This window comes from Canis lupus, chromosome 38 (assembly GCF_011100685.1).
Source record: "Canis lupus familiaris isolate Mischka breed German Shepherd chromosome 38, alternate assembly UU_Cfam_GSD_1.0, whole genome shotgun sequence".
Taxonomy (NCBI): Eukaryota; Metazoa; Chordata; class Mammalia; order Carnivora; family Canidae; genus Canis; species Canis lupus.
This window is the reverse complement of record NC_049259.1, coordinates 16,085,867-16,101,266: the sequence shown is the minus strand read 5'-3', so window position 1 is coordinate 16,101,266 and position 15,400 is coordinate 16,085,867. Positions and strand designations below refer to the sequence as shown.

The window sequence follows — 15,400 nt, the reverse complement described above, 5'->3', positions numbered from 1 at the left end:
TAAACATCAGGGTGCAAAAAAATTAAAAATAAAAAAATATACATAAATAAATAAATACATACATACATACATACATACATCAGGGTGCATGTTTGAATTGGTATTTTTATATTCTTTGGGTAAATACTTAGCAGTGCAATTGATGGATCTTGGGGTAGCTCTATTTTTAACTTTTTGAGGAACCTTCATACCGTTTTCCAGAGTGGCTGCACCAGTTTGCATTCCCACCAACAGTGCAAGAGGGTTCCCCTTTCTCCATCCACATCCTTGCCAATCCCTGTTATTTCTAGTGTTGTTGATTTTAGCCATTCTGACAGGTGTGAGGTGATATCCCATGGTAGTTTTGATTTGTATTTTCCTTTAAAAAAAAAAAAAAAGGTGTTTTTTATTTATTCATGAGAGACACAGAGAGAGAGGCAGAGACACAGGCAGAGGGAGAAGCAGGCTCCATACGGAGAGCCCGATGTGGGACTCGATCCCGGGACTCCAGGATCACGCCCTGGGCCAAAGCCAGGTGCTCAACCACTGAGCCACCCAGGCGTCCCGATTTGTATTTTCCTGATGGTGAGTGACCTTCCATGTGTCACTTGGCCATCTGTGTGTCTTCTTTGGAAATATGTCTGTGTCTTCTGCCCATTTTTAGTTGGATTATTTGGGTTTTGGGTGTTGATTTTGGATACTAACCCATTATCAGACATGTCATTTGAAAATACCTTTCCCATTCTGTAGGTTGCCTTCTAGTTTTGTTGATTGTGTCCTTACTGTGCAGAAGCTTTTTATTTTGATGTAGTCCCAAGAGTTTATTTTTGCTTTTATTTCCTTTGCCTTAGGAGACATGCCTAGAAAGAAGTTGCTATGGCCAGTGTCAAGGAAGTTTACTGCCTGTGTTCTTCTCCATGACTTTGATTTGGGTCTGACATTTAGGTCTTTAATCCATTTTGAATTTATTTGTGTGTAGCCAAATTAGAACTCGAAGAAATTATATTTTTTTTAATTTTTATTTATTTATTTTTTATTTTATAATAGTCACAGAGAGAGAGAGAGGCAGAGACATAGGCAGAGGGAGAAGCAGGCTCCATGCACCGGGAGCCCGATGTGGGATTCGATCCCGGGTCTCCAGGATCGTGCCCTGGGCCAAAGGCAGGCGCCAAACCGCTGCGCCACCCAGGGATCCCAACTCGAAGAAATTATAAGTGGGATGTGCACACAGGAAAGGAGACTCACGGAACAATCCCCAGCAGCCCCATGTTTCTTAGCAGTCATTTCTCCGGCTTTCTACATTCCACTCTGCTCGAATCTTCCTCCATCCACCTCCCTGTCTCTCCGTGCGAAGATGACCTGGCCTCCAGATTTGAAGCAATAGAAGGCACCAGGAAAGGCTTCCTCACTCCCCTGCTCCTAAGTGCACACATTTTCATGAACTCCTTTGGTGCAAGCTTTTCTCTTTCCTCCTGCTCTGTGAGTAGAATGTCCTACTCTCTGCCTGAGACTTACCAGCCTTTTGTCCTCAGGATCCCATTCCTGCCTTGGGATCTACTGACTTAGCACATCCCCTCCTTTCTCTCCTGAACCTTCAAACTCTTTCTCCCACTGACTAAAATACATTTAACCACAGTGAAGGGTTGTCCATCTTTTACAAACATTCCTTGACCCGTCCCTTCTCTTCCCCTTTACAATCACACTTTCGAATTGCTTGTCTACAGACTGTCTATGAACACTTCCTCACCCCCTCACTCACTACTCCATGCAACCCTGCCTTCCTTCTTCACAATGCCCTGAATTGCTCCTTACCAAGCCGCCATGCACCCCAAAGGACATGTCTCTCTCTTCCCTGTTCTGTTTCTATAGGACCCCATAGTTATATTTGCCCTGATGATCAGTGATTTACAATTTATAAATATTTCAAACCCACAGAGAAGGGGCACCTGGCTGGCTCAGTCCGTGGAATGTGGGGCTCTTGATCTTGGGGTTGTGATTTGAGCCCCATGTTGGGAGTAGAGAGAACTAAAAAAATAACCTACAGAAAAGTTAGAAATAGGATACAACACCTACCTATACATCCTTCATCTAAATTATAAATGTTTAACTTTTGCCACATTTGTTTCTCTTTATCTCTCTTTCCCTTCATGTATGTATATATATTTCCTGAAGCATTTGAAAATGGGTTGCAGACATCATGACACTCACTTTTAAGTATTCTAGTATCTCATAAGAATTAGGACATGCTCCTACATGATCAAAAAACCATCATCACATTTAAGAAATTTGACATTAATATAATATTATCTAATATACAGCCCATATCTGTCTCCAAATATTACCGGACTTTTATAGATATTTTTTAAAATTCAGAATCAATCAAGGATTATACATTGTATTTGGTTCCCATGTCTATAGTCTCCTTTAAAATAGACTCTTTCACCTGCACAATTTTTTCCTTTTCTTTTCCTTTTTTGTCTCTTTTGACATTTATGTTTTTGAAGTGTCCGGGTCATTCTTTCATGAAATGTTCCATAATCTGCATCGGTGTGATTTGTTTCTCCATGATTAGATTCAGGCGAAACATTTTGTAAGAGGAACACACAGGGGAAATTTTGCACTTTTCATTGCAACACATTAGGAGACATCTAAGATTATTTTGTCCAATTATAGGGATGCTAAAGTTGGTCAAATGCTTAAGTTTGTTAATTATCTATATAATTATGAAAGAATTTGTAAATGGACATTTTAACTGAATTTCTTTGTATTACAGAAAACTTTCACTTGATTGTGTACCATCCATCCATGATCCATGCTGTAACAAGAATTATGTTGATGATTATAAAACAGTGATTTTTAAAACATCACTTCCACATTTATAACTGGCATGTTCTCTGTAAAGAGCAGGTTCCCCTCCCCCATTTCTATTTCTGGTATCATTATTGACTCATGGATTACTTTCAAAGTACCATTAATATTTTTGATGCTAAAATTGTCCAGGGTGGGCAGCCCTTATGGCTCAGCGGGTTTAGCACCACCTCCAGCCTGGGGCGTGATCCCGGAGACCTGGGATCGAGTCCCACGTCGGGCTCCCTGCATGGAGCCTGCTTCTCCCTCTGCCTGTGTCTCTGCCTCTCTCTCTCTCTCTCTCTGTGTGTGTGTGTGTGTGTCTCTATGAATAAATAAAATGTTTAGGGATCCCTGGGTGGCGCAGCGGTTTGGCGCCTGCCTTTGGCCCAGGGCGCGATCCTGGAGACCCGGGATGGAATCCCACGTTGGGCTCCCGGTGCATGGAGCCTGCTTCTCCCTCTGCCTGTGTCTCTGCCTCTCTCTCTCTCTCTCTCTCTCTCTCTCTCTATGTGACTATCATAAAAAAATAAATAAATAAATAAATAAAATAAAATAAAATAAAATGTTTAAAAAAATAAAAAATAAAAAAATAAAATTGTCCAGGGTTAACCAGTAGAAGGCCTCTCAGTATGGATTCTATGACCTCATTAATCTTGGAGCACTTTCTTGCTTTCTAGCACAAGTTATTCTAAGCTCACTTTTTTTTTAAAGATTTTATTTTATTATATTTTTTCCAGCATGCTCCATGCCCAGCATGGAGCCCGATGGGGGACCTGAACTCCCAACCCTGAAATGAAGACCTGAGCTAACACCAAGAGTTGGACGCTTAACAAACTGAGCCACCCAGGTGCCCTTTATATTTTATTTTTAAGTAATCTCTACACCCAACATGGGGCTTGAACTTACAACCCCAAGATCAAGAGTCACATGCTCTACTGACTGAGCCAGACAGGTGCCCCTAAAAGAATAAAAAATGGAATGAAGCAGTACACTGATTGCTTGAGATCAATCAAGCACTGGGGCAACCTGGCTGAAATTACAAAATCATCAGTAGTAAGAATCAGCTATTACATACCTTGAATCCTGAGGAACAGGGGAAGAGGCTACTACCCTATTAATAGGACATATACTTGGGCAGCCCCGGTGGCCCAGCGGTTTAGGGCCGCCTTTGGCCTGGGGTGTGATCTTGGGGACCAGGGATGGAGTCCCGCATTGGGTTCCCTGCGGGGAGCCTGCTTCTCCCTCTGCCTGTGTCTCTGCCTCTCTCTCTGTGTCTGTCATGAATAAATAAATAAAATCTTTAAAAAAAAATAGGGCATGTACTTGAAGTTCTTTACTGGCATAATAGCTGGTTAAAGGACTCCACCTGCTAGTCTGCGGGTGGCCACAGCTCCAGAGCCCCGTATCTTAATCAAAATGATTGTTCAACTTAAAATCTCATTCACCTGCAATAAGAACTCCAAAACTCAAACTTACTCAATGAAATAACAGAAAGACTTAGGGGATCCCTGGGTGGCGCAGCGGTTTAGCGCCTGCCTTTAGCCCAGGGCGCGATCCTGGAGACCTGGGATCGAATCCCACGTCGGGGTCCCGGTGCATGGAGCCTGCTCCTCCCTCTGCCTCTCTCTCTCTCTCTCTGAGTATCGTAAAAAAAAAAAAAAACCAGGAAGACTTAGAATTTATCCGGGACATAATGCAGTAGTAAGTTATTATACTAGTGTTAATCAGAGGAATATTCATATACTTGGTATCTCAAGTATTTGTAACACTTAAGAGAGTTTAATATATTAGAAAATAGTGGGAAATATTAAAATATCTTAAAGATTAGGGGAGGTGGGTGAGGCAATGGCTGAAATAGGTGATAGGCGTTAGGGAAGGCACTTGTGATGAGCACCAGGGGTTGCATGGAAATGATGAATCACTAAATTCTACACCTGAAAAAAAAAATCTACAACTGAATTCTACATCTGTTATGTGGGCTAACTAGCTGGACTGTAAATAAAAACTTGGGGGAAAAAAGAATTTCTAAAAGATTAACCTTGAGATTCCAATTAAGTTACATAATTGCTTACTTGACTTAGATTTTTTTTTTGGGTGACTAAACATCATAAGTAAAAAATGTCCTGAGTTTGTAAATAATCCTATTGGGAACTTAAAAATCTCCATATTAATATTTTTCATTTATTAGATTATAAGAACTTTTTGAAATCATTGGAAAGCTGACTTTGTTAGTCAAATAATTGAAGAATTTAGAAGAAAAACATTAAATTTACCAATGCAATTCAGAAGTCTTTAAGGCTAAACATTAATCAAAGGCTATGTAAAAGTGATTGTTAAAAAACAAAGAATGATGAAGAATAATAAACCATGTAGAGTGAGTTTAAAAGGTGATTTTTGGGGTGCCTGCCTGGCTCAATGGGTGAAGCATGTGACTTTTTTTTAAGATTTATTTATTTATTTTGAGAGAGAGAGCGTGCAAGTGGGGAAAGAGGCAGAGGAAGAAGGAGAGAAAATCTCCAGCAGACCCCACACTGAGCTCAGAGGCTATGGAAGCCGAACTCACAACCCTGAGATCACAACCCTGAGATCAGGAGATGCGAGTTCAAGCCTCACATTGGGTGTAGAGATTACTTAATAGTAAAAAAAAATCTTAAAAATAAAAAGTTTAAGGAAATTTTTGAACTTGAAACTTAAGTAAATAAAATGATAATTAAACACACACACAAAGTAGCCTCTTTTTAGTGCTTTTGGGTCCTTGTACAAAATATATACATAGGTGGGCTTTTGTGACATCCTAGAGTTACTATGTGTAAGTTTTGTGTAAGAATCTGAGTAATAATAGGGACGCCTGGGTGGCTCAGTGGTTGAGCATCTGCCTTCAGCTTAGGTCGTGATCCTGGGGTCCTGGGATCGAGTCCCACATCGGGCTCCCCGCGAGGAGCCTGCTTCTCCCTCTGCCGTGTCTCTGTCTCTCCCTCTGTGTGTCTCATGAATAAATGAATAAAATCTTTTTAAAAAGTCTGAGTAATGATAATAATAATAATGGTAAATGTTCATAACACCTTGCATTTTACAGGACTCACAATCCTATGGAATAATTTGGCATTCAGTGTAGGGGCTGAAGTTTGAGAGAAAGCTGTACCTTCCGCTGGAAAGGCTGGGGGAGTGGCGAAGACTCTGGACATAGCGGGTTGTCCATCTGCAACGTCCCCACTGAGAGCAATGAGGGAGCAGAAGGCAAGCCGAGGACAAAGCACAAGCTGCCACCCCACAACCACCCCACCAACTCTTGGGTGGGATTTGTGTGACCTTCCTCCAGGAAACTTCCAGCTCTCTCTTTTTTTTTTTTTTCCTAAGATTGTATTTATTTATTCATGAGAGACACAGAGAGAGGCAGAGACACAGGCAGAGGGAGAAGCAGGCTCCCTGCAGGGACTGGATCCCAGGAACCCGGGATCACGCCCTGAGCTGAAGGCAGACGCTCAACCACTGAGCCACCCAGGTGCCCCAGAAGTCTTACCATCTTGATGTTAATGCTTTGCTAGAGGGAAAAACAATCTTAGCCTCAGAATAGCCAGGCCCAGGATCCTGAGTGCTCCATCAACATAGGAAAGTCCTTCAGGGCACCTCCCTTCTCTTTACCACCCCCCCCCCATAGTGTATAATCAACCATTCCTCACAACCCCAAGGCAGCAGCTCTTCCTGCCCACGGGTCCTGTCCCCGAGCTCTCATAATATTACCATTTTGCACCAAAGACATCTCAAGAATTCTTTCCTGGCTGTAGGCTCTGGACCTCACCCACATTCAAAAACTACATCAAGGGACCCCTGGGTGGCTTAGCAGTCTGGTGCCTCCCTGCAGCCCAGGGCATGATCCTGGAGTCCCAGGATCAAGGCCCACATCAGGCCTCCTCATGGAGCCTGCTGCTCCCTCTGCCTGTATCTCTCATGAATAAAAAAACGAAATATTTTTTTTAAAAAATTACATCAGGAGGATTGATCAAGGTTCAGAATCTCTGCCTTGCAGCTTTTTAAAGTAGAAAGTCTAACTCCGCTGTGTCCATGGGGTGACTGGACTCGGGGACCCTGACCTCTGCTGCTGAGAGTCACAGCAGGCCGATAACGAAAACGTCTGCGCTGCTTTTCTCATTCATCCTAAGAAATAGGGCCTCGTGCCCACGAGCGTGCACACTGATGTGACCCGATGGTTTGGGATGGACCCCGGCAAGGTTATGCTTCGCTTGCCAAACCCAAGTCCCAGAACTTCCTGAGGCTGAGCGGTCAGGAGGTTTCCAGAACAAGGACAATGGCCAATTGTTGCCCAGGAGACAGCAACCTTCATTCCAGCCCTGCAGTGTGCTAGACTCTGGTCTTTATTTTTTTTATTTTTATTTTTTTTAAGATTCTATTTACTTATTTGAGAGAAGGGGGGGTGGGCAGGAGGAGGAGCAGAGGGCAAGGGACAAGCAGACTCTGAGCTGAGCTCAGAGCCCAATGTGAGGCCCAATCCCATAACCCAGAGACCATGACCTGAGCCAAAACCAAGAGTCAGAGGCCCAATCTACTGAACCACCCAGGGGCCCCAGATTCTGGTCTTTAATCTTCACTTATTTTCAAAGATTTTATTTATTTATTTGACACCCTTGGTCTTTAGTTTTAATAATGACTAAGGAGTCTTAGACCTCCAGGCCCAGGAGCCTGCTAGGAACACACATTAGGAACAGGCAATCTGGGGCACCTGGGGGGCCCAATGAGTTAAGGGTCTGCCTTGGGCTCAGGTCATCATCCGGGTGCTTGGGATCGAGCCCCACATTGGTCTCCACACTCCATGGGGAGCCTGCTTCTCTCCCTCTGCCCTCCTCCCTTGTGTGTGTGTCTCTAATAAATAATCTTAAAAAAAGAAAAGAAAAGAAAAGAAAGGAAACAGGCAATCAGAACTGGAGGGAAGGGGGCTCCTGGAGCCCTCGGGACATGGGGTCCACACTGCGACAGAGAGGCTGAGGCTGGGCTGACCAGAAACGTTCTGCTAATGACAGAAAGGGTGGCAAGACGGGGTGACAGAGATCACAGCATTCTGAGGAACTAAATTTAGTGCAGGCTGGAGAGGAGAGGGCAAAAGCTGGGTGCAGGGAGAGGGCTGGGAAGGCAAACAAGCCCAGGTGGCAGAAAGAATTTCACTGTGTCAAAGAACATGAACTTCATCCAGAAGATATTTAAAAATGAGTTAACTATTTACTGATAAGAAGAGAAACTGAGCGGCTGGAAACAAGGGAGAGGTGGAAACTTCACTTGTATGGACATTTACACCTTTTGCCCTCTGAGCCATGAAAATCACTTTGAGTAAGTACTCAAAAAAATTCCAAAAATTCAAAAGTAAAAGTGTTTTTACAGTATATTTTGAAATCCCCCCGCTTAGATGAGTCTGGCTGTGTACTAGGCTCTGGGGAAGCAAAACGGACGGCAAACGGCCCCTACCAGCTTCTAACCTAGAAAGGGTTTTCAAAGCTCTGTGCCTCATCCGAGACACAGCCCACCTCTGGGTGGATTCCCCACGTCAAAAGATGTGCAAACAAATCATTACAATCCGAGCAAAATGATTGTTATACTAGAGATGGGGGTTTGGAACGTTGAAAGCACAGCTTGGGGGGCGATGAGCCTGTGATGGCCTGAAAACTTGCGGACACATCCCGTCATCTGGGTTTTGGTGGGAGGCCACATGTAAACGGGGTCTTGAAGAATGCACAGGAGCTTTACCAAACAGAAAAGAGAGGAAGACCCCCAAGAGGAATAGAAAGTCCTGAAAAGCCCTGCAATGCTTTCGGAGGAAAGAAACAGTTTGGTGTGATGATCAGGGCAGCACAGGAAAGAGTATGTGATTTTAAATGAGAAAAAAAAAAGAGTATGTGAGGATGAATTGACTTCCCCCCACCCAAATAGCAGGAAAGATAACTTATGGAAATTATTTTTTCTGGGTGCCTGGGTGGCTCTGTTGGTTAAGCTTAGCTCAGGTCATGATCCCAGGGTCCTGGAATCGAGTCCTACTGCGGACTCACTGCTCGGCAGGGAGCCTGCTTCTCCCTCTCCCTCTGCTTATGCTCCCTCCCTCTCTCCATCAAATAAATAAAATATTTTTTAAAAAGAATAATTTTTTCTATCTTGTATTTGTCCTCCCATAATTTTTACTGAAACCTAGTTTCTGGGCAGCCCGGGTGGCCCAGCAGTTTAGCGCCTGTCTTCGGCCCATGGCGTGACCCTGGAGTCCTGGGATCGAGTCCCATGTAGGGCTCCCTGAGTGGAGCCTGCTTCTCCCTCTGTGTCTCTGCCTCTCTCTGTGTGTGTCTCATAAATAAATAAATAAATAAAATCTTAAAAAAAAAAAAAAAAAGAAACCTAGTTTCTGTTGGTTAATATAAGAAGTAAAAAAAATTGGTGTAATGAGCAAATAAATATATGGGAAAAATTCAGAAGCAGGTGAATAAGTTTGTTTTTTTTTTCCCCTTGTGAAATATGCTCATGGTTTTGATTTTTATATTTTATGGACGATATTTCCATTACCAAGATTGTTCTTTGTTTACGTATTGGAATTAATTGTTATGGATGTTTGGTCTCTTCCACAGAAATCAAGGCTTCCTGTTGGTTTGCAGCCCAAACTCTCCCACTGCTTGTTTTCTTTGGCTTACACCGTTGGTTTCCAGTTTTAGTTTTGGTTTTCCAATAGGACAGCTTCTAGCTTGTCTTCAAACATTGAAATAGCAGGTAATGTGGAGTCTGTGTTCTGCATGACAACCATCAGCGGGACCTGACTGTGAGCCTGTCGCTTCAGGCATCACCCCCGGGTCCCAGGCTTGCGGGGTTCACCCCAGCCCCTCTGGGTCTTTGGGGTTGCCCTGGATCTGCCAGAGGTTCCACCAGGGGGCAGTGTGATCAGCGTTTTGGAGAGCAGGGTGGGGAGGAAGTGCTTGGAGCAGGTTCTGCAAGCAATGGAAGGAGGCCCTCCTTTCCTTCCTGGAGGGTAAGTGCTAAGGCACAACTTCCCTTGGCGCAGCACAGTGAAGGGTCGGGACTAAGAGCCAGCTGCAGGCCAAGTATTTTTTTTTTTTTTTTAAAGATTTTATGTATTTATTTATGAGAGACAGAGAGAGAGAGAGGCAGAAACACAGGCTGAGGGAGAAGCAGGCTCCATGCAGGGAGCCCCATGAGGGACTCGATCCCAGGACCTTGGAATCATGACCTGAGCCAAAGCCAGATGCTCAAGCACGGAGCCACCCAGGTGCTCCAGGGACATTTAATTTTTATCTGCATTTCCTTCTGCCTTTGTTTCCCGCCTTACTCCTAGTCAGGTGGCTTTCCACCAGCCGGGACTTGGGGGACCGCCTGTGTCTCTTGGGCCCAGTGAAATCTCAGTGTATATTTTATAAAAAGAGACGACCCAAGGGGTGCGTTGGCCTCTACCCCTATACAGGAAGGACACCGATGTCCCTTTGCGGTCAAGGGCAAAGCTGGGGGGTTGGGCCGAGGACACCGAGGACCAGGGCCCTCCTCGCGTCTGGCCAGTCTGGTCCTGGGTGTCCCCCAAGTCCCCGGGCAGCCTTGGTGGCCAGGGCCGCGTGTCTCTGCGGCTCTGATCCTGTGGATGTCATCAGCCAGGATGCCGAATCCTACTTCCTCTCTGTTTTCCGTTGCTTTCTCTCTGCGTTTGTTTTCTTTGGCTGCTGTGGGCAGATTTGCTTCTCATCTGAGCAGCATGTGCCCTGGTCCGAGTGAGGGCCGAAGGCTACAGCAGGATACAGCCCTACAGCAGGATACAGCCCTCGGGGGAAGGGGAGAGACTGGCCTTGCTGGGGCCTCCTCTGCAAACCCAATCGCAGCCCCTAGAAAGCCATCGCCCTCACCTCCCTCTCTCCACTCACTGCCCCAAGAAAAAGATTAGGCGAGCGGCTCCTTACCCGGGGTTAGCCTCAAAATAACCTCTCTTTCCCAGGATGCCTTTCATTCTGTGTATTTATTTAAACTGCAAAAGTCTTGAACACTTTTAGTAAGTATGGCCGGAAAATAGTGGCACAGGTGTGAGTACTCTCCAACACTTGGGTTGCAAGCACAGTCTTGTTTTTTTTTTTTTAAATTAAGATGCAATTCATATAACATAAAGTTTGCCATTTTATTTTTTTAAGATTTTATTTATTTACTCACTAGAGACACACAGAGAGAGAGAAAGAGGCAAAGACACAGGCAGAGGGAGAAGCAGGCTCCAGGGAGCCTGATGTGGGACTCGATCCGGGGACTCCAGGATCACACCCTGGGCTGAAGGCAGTGCTAAACCGCTGAGCCACCCGGGGTGCCCTAAAGTTTGCCATTTTAAAGTGTGCAATCCAGGGACGCCCGGGTGGCTCAGTCGGTGAAGTGTCTGCCTGTGGCTCAGGTTGTGATCTCAGGGTCCTGGGATGGAGCCCCGGGTCTGGGTCCTTGCTCAGCGGGGAGCCTGCTTCTCGCCCTGCTTGTGCGTGCTCTCTCTCGCTCTCACTCTCGCTCATTCACTCTCTCTCTCAAATAAATAATAAATAAAATCTTTTTAAAAAGTAAATGGGGCAGCCCTGGTGGCTCAGCAGTTTAGTGCCGCCTTCAGCCCAGGGCGGGATCCTGGAAACCCAGGATCGAGTCCCTCATAGGGCTCCCTGCATGGAGCTTGCTTCTCCCTCTGCCTGTGTCTCTGCCTCTCTCTCTCTCTCTCTCTCTGTCTTTCATGAATAAATAAATAAAAATCTTTTTACAAAAATAAATAAAAAATAAAAAAGTAAATAAAGTGTGCAACCCAGTGGGTTTTAGTATCTTCGCTGTATGGTGCAATCCTTACTTCTACCGCATTCCAGAACATTTCCATCACTGCAAAGAGAAGCCCCCCACCTCTCCCCGGCCCTCATTCCCTGGCAACCACTAGTCTGCTTTCCATCCTCATGGATTTAGCTATTCTGGGCATTCGTTTTTGTTTTTTTGCTGGTTTGTTTGTTTGTTTTTGACATTCTGTATTCATGGAATCATACAACACGTGGCTTCTGTGTTTGCTTTATTTCATTTAGTGGAATGTTTTCAGGGTCCTTCTCTGGTGTGGTGTGCGTCAGTACTTTATTCCTTCCTGTGGAGGAATAATATTCCAGTGTATGGATATCCCACATTTTGTCTGTCCATTCACCAGCTTCCACTTTGGGGTATTATATTATAAATCATGCTGCCGTAAGCATTTGTGTGTCAGTTTTGTGACAGCATATGTTTTTTTTTTTTTTTAAGATTTATTTATTTATTTATGAGAGACACAGAGAGAGAGAGACAGAGAGGCAGAGACACAGGCAGAGGGAGAAGCAGACTCCACACAGGGAGCCCCATGCGGGACTCAATCCTGCGACTCCAGGATCACATCCCGGGCTGAAGGTGGCTAAACCGCTGAGCCCCCCCGCGCTGCCCCAGTATATGTCTTTGATGCTCTTGGGTATATGCTGGAGTGGGTCCTATGTCACTCTACATTTAATGGTTTTGAGGACTTGCCAAGTCTTTTCCACAGTGGCTGCCCCATTTTACATTCCCACCAGCAATGTGTGCGATCCCTCCCATTTTCCCCCAGTTTTATCAAGATATACTTGACATATAACAATGTATTCATTTGGGCAGCCCCGGTGGTGCAGCGGTTTAGTGCCGCCTGCAGCCCAGGGCATGATCCTGGAGGCCCTGGATCGAGTCCCACATTGGGCTCTCTGCGTGGAGCCTGCTTCTCCCTCTGCCTGTGTCTCTGCCTCTCTCTCTCTCATGAATAAATAAATAAAATCTTTAAAAAAAAAAACCAATGTATTCATTTAAGGTAGACCACATAATGATTTATGTATGTATTCTGAAATGATCACAATAAGTTAACGTCAATCACCTCACATAAAAAAAATCACCTCACATAGAATTTTTTTCTTTCTTGTGATGAACACCTTTAAGGTCTACTCTCTTAACAACTTTCAAATATACGCTATAGTAGGGTTGACTATAGTTGCCATACTGTCCATGATATCCGCACAACATGTTTACCTTAAAACTGAAGGTTTAGGGACGCCTGGGTGGTTCAATGGTTGAGTCTGTGTCTCTCATGAATAAATAAATAAAATCTTTTAAAAAATAAAAAAAAATAAAGATGTTCAATAAAATCAGACACCAAAGGACACTGACTGGTAAGGACAGATTTTAATCAGTAGCAACTATTGCAATAAGGAAGAGAGTCCAGCATAACTGACCTCAACTTCAATCTGCACAGAAGTGAGTGGTCATTTTATTTTTATTTTATTTTGAGTGGTCACTTTTAAAAAAAAAAATGTATTTATTTGGTAGAGAGCACAAACAGGGAGAGTGGCAGAGGGAGAGGGAGAAGTGGACTCCCCGCTGAGCAGGGAGCCCAGTGAAGGACTCGATCCCAGGATCCTGGGATCATGACTTGAGCAGAAGGCAGGTGCTTCATGGACTGAGCCCCCCACCCCAGGCACCCCGTGAGTGGGCATTTAGGGAAGAACGCTAGACCGCTGGTCAGGGAAGTGAGAAAGTACAACCAAGTGGGAAAGGGGATTGATCCCTACGAAACCCCCTGAGTTCACTACCTGAGCTCATCGAGTTAGGCTCCCACGATAGCTGCTGCAAGGCAGGGGCCCTGTCTTTCTGCCTTGGTGGGAACAAACAGCAAGTTCTTCTGCCACCCTTGAGTTTCCTCAGGCAGGCACTTTAAGGGGAGTGAGGATCATCCAAGAGATGTAGCTCTGAGCTGTTACAAACTGCTAGTGCTCGTTCATGTCTTTCTAGGCCAAGGTTGAGGCTAGTCAAGCCAGAAGAACCTGGGAGCAGTTTGCTCAGACAAAATGAGGAAGAGTGTTGGGGGTGGTGGTGGCGCGGAATCTTTCTCTAGAACTTTTGTCGTGTTCCTGTCAGAGTAGACAATGAAGCACAACCCTGATATCATTAACTAATTTATAAAATAAATTGGGTTCACCAAGTCCTGCTATAGAGATCCCATCAACCCAACCGGGTAACAGAGAAGTCACACACAGCACAGCTTGTCTATTGAAATGTAGGCCAGAGGTGTCTGTTTTCATGGATACGTACAGATCACGAAACACTAGGTGGGGAGTCAACCATCTGGGCCTGAACTCGATCCTCCCTCCCACAACAGGAAACAAATTCATCTGGATGATGTGCTAAAAGAGTTGTTGACATAAACAGAAGGAATCCTGGCTGATTTTATTTTTATTTTTATTTTATTTTATTTTTTTTTCTGACTGATTTTAGATGAAAACTTCTAACAGAGAAGCTCTGGGGAAGGAATGCTCTTGGGTGGAGAACACGTCTTTATAACCAAACTCCACAATTGCTGCTATTTAAAGCTTTTCACGACAAATGGAAAAACCAAATAAACTCTCTTGCTTTGGATAAACCATTGTGGCCTTTGACAGTGTGAAAAACATTTTCCTTTGTCGGTCTCTCCTTCAATAACCAGGATGGGGAACAAGCAGATTTAGTAATGCCCAGCCCAACCCTACACCATGCACTTACCCCTTCTAGTGTCGTCTGCTCACTGTAACCTGTTATCTTGATACGTATGAATTACGACTGAGCATTTATTACCTGCCAAACTCCCTAGGTTGACAAAACAAACTGGGAGGCATTCTGGGCCTGGCATAAGTACTCCATCTTGGGCCTCTGGGATTGTTTGGGTTTTTTACAGTATAAATAAATCTACAAGCAAATACGTATAAGGTGAAAAGTGAAAAAGGCCCTGTGGGAAGTTGGAATGGTCTAGTGACGTGAAGATTCAGAGAAAGGAGAAATAACTTTTGCCTGGAGCTGAGAGAAAGAGTCCTTCCTTGTTGAGAAAGGCCTCCAAAAAGCATACTTCTGAATGGGGAGCTCACCATGGTACCAGGATAGCTATTAAGAGCTGTGTAAGGAGGAAATGCCCAGTCAGAATTGGGGTGATCTGGTTAGGATACCCAGTTAGATGACCTTGCCACATCTAGACCTTGTTTACTTCCTTTTGCTGGAGGAATAATTATATTTTAAGGCCTGAAAGCCCATCTTCCATCCAACTCATTCCCCTAATTAAAAGCCGCCATGATAACAAACACTCTCACATCCTGCTTTTCTCCTAATCTAAATACATTGCGTCTAGATATTTCCTTCGAGTTCAGAGTTCTTGCAATTTGTTTTAATGTTTAAGAACAATGAGAAAAAGACCCATTTTCTCCATTCATATATATATAGTGATGTATGTACCTTAGGATTTTAATATTCTGTGGGGAAAGCCTTGTGGATTTCAAGTGTCATGCTGGGAGCCCGTAAGTCTAGAGACTGGGAACTTTCTAGCCAATTATTAGTGATATGGAGAACAAAGCCAAGAGAAATGTAGATAAAATTAAATTTCCTCACAACTGGCAGCCCATGGATAAATACCTGGCATTCCTCAAGGAGCTCATAGCCGCCTTAATGTTAATGCTTTGCTAGAAACTAAAAGCAACCTTAGCTTGACAATAGCCAGACCTCCAGAATCCTGTAATCT

At 44.3% G+C, this 15,400-nt stretch overlaps 1 long non-coding RNA gene across 1 annotated transcript in view; it reads right to left on the bottom strand.

Moving 5' to 3' along the window:
• Positions 1-15,400, bottom strand: part of LOC119868048 — a 29,414-nt gene that overhangs the window by 1,390 nt on the left and 12,624 nt on the right. The window lies entirely within an intron of this gene.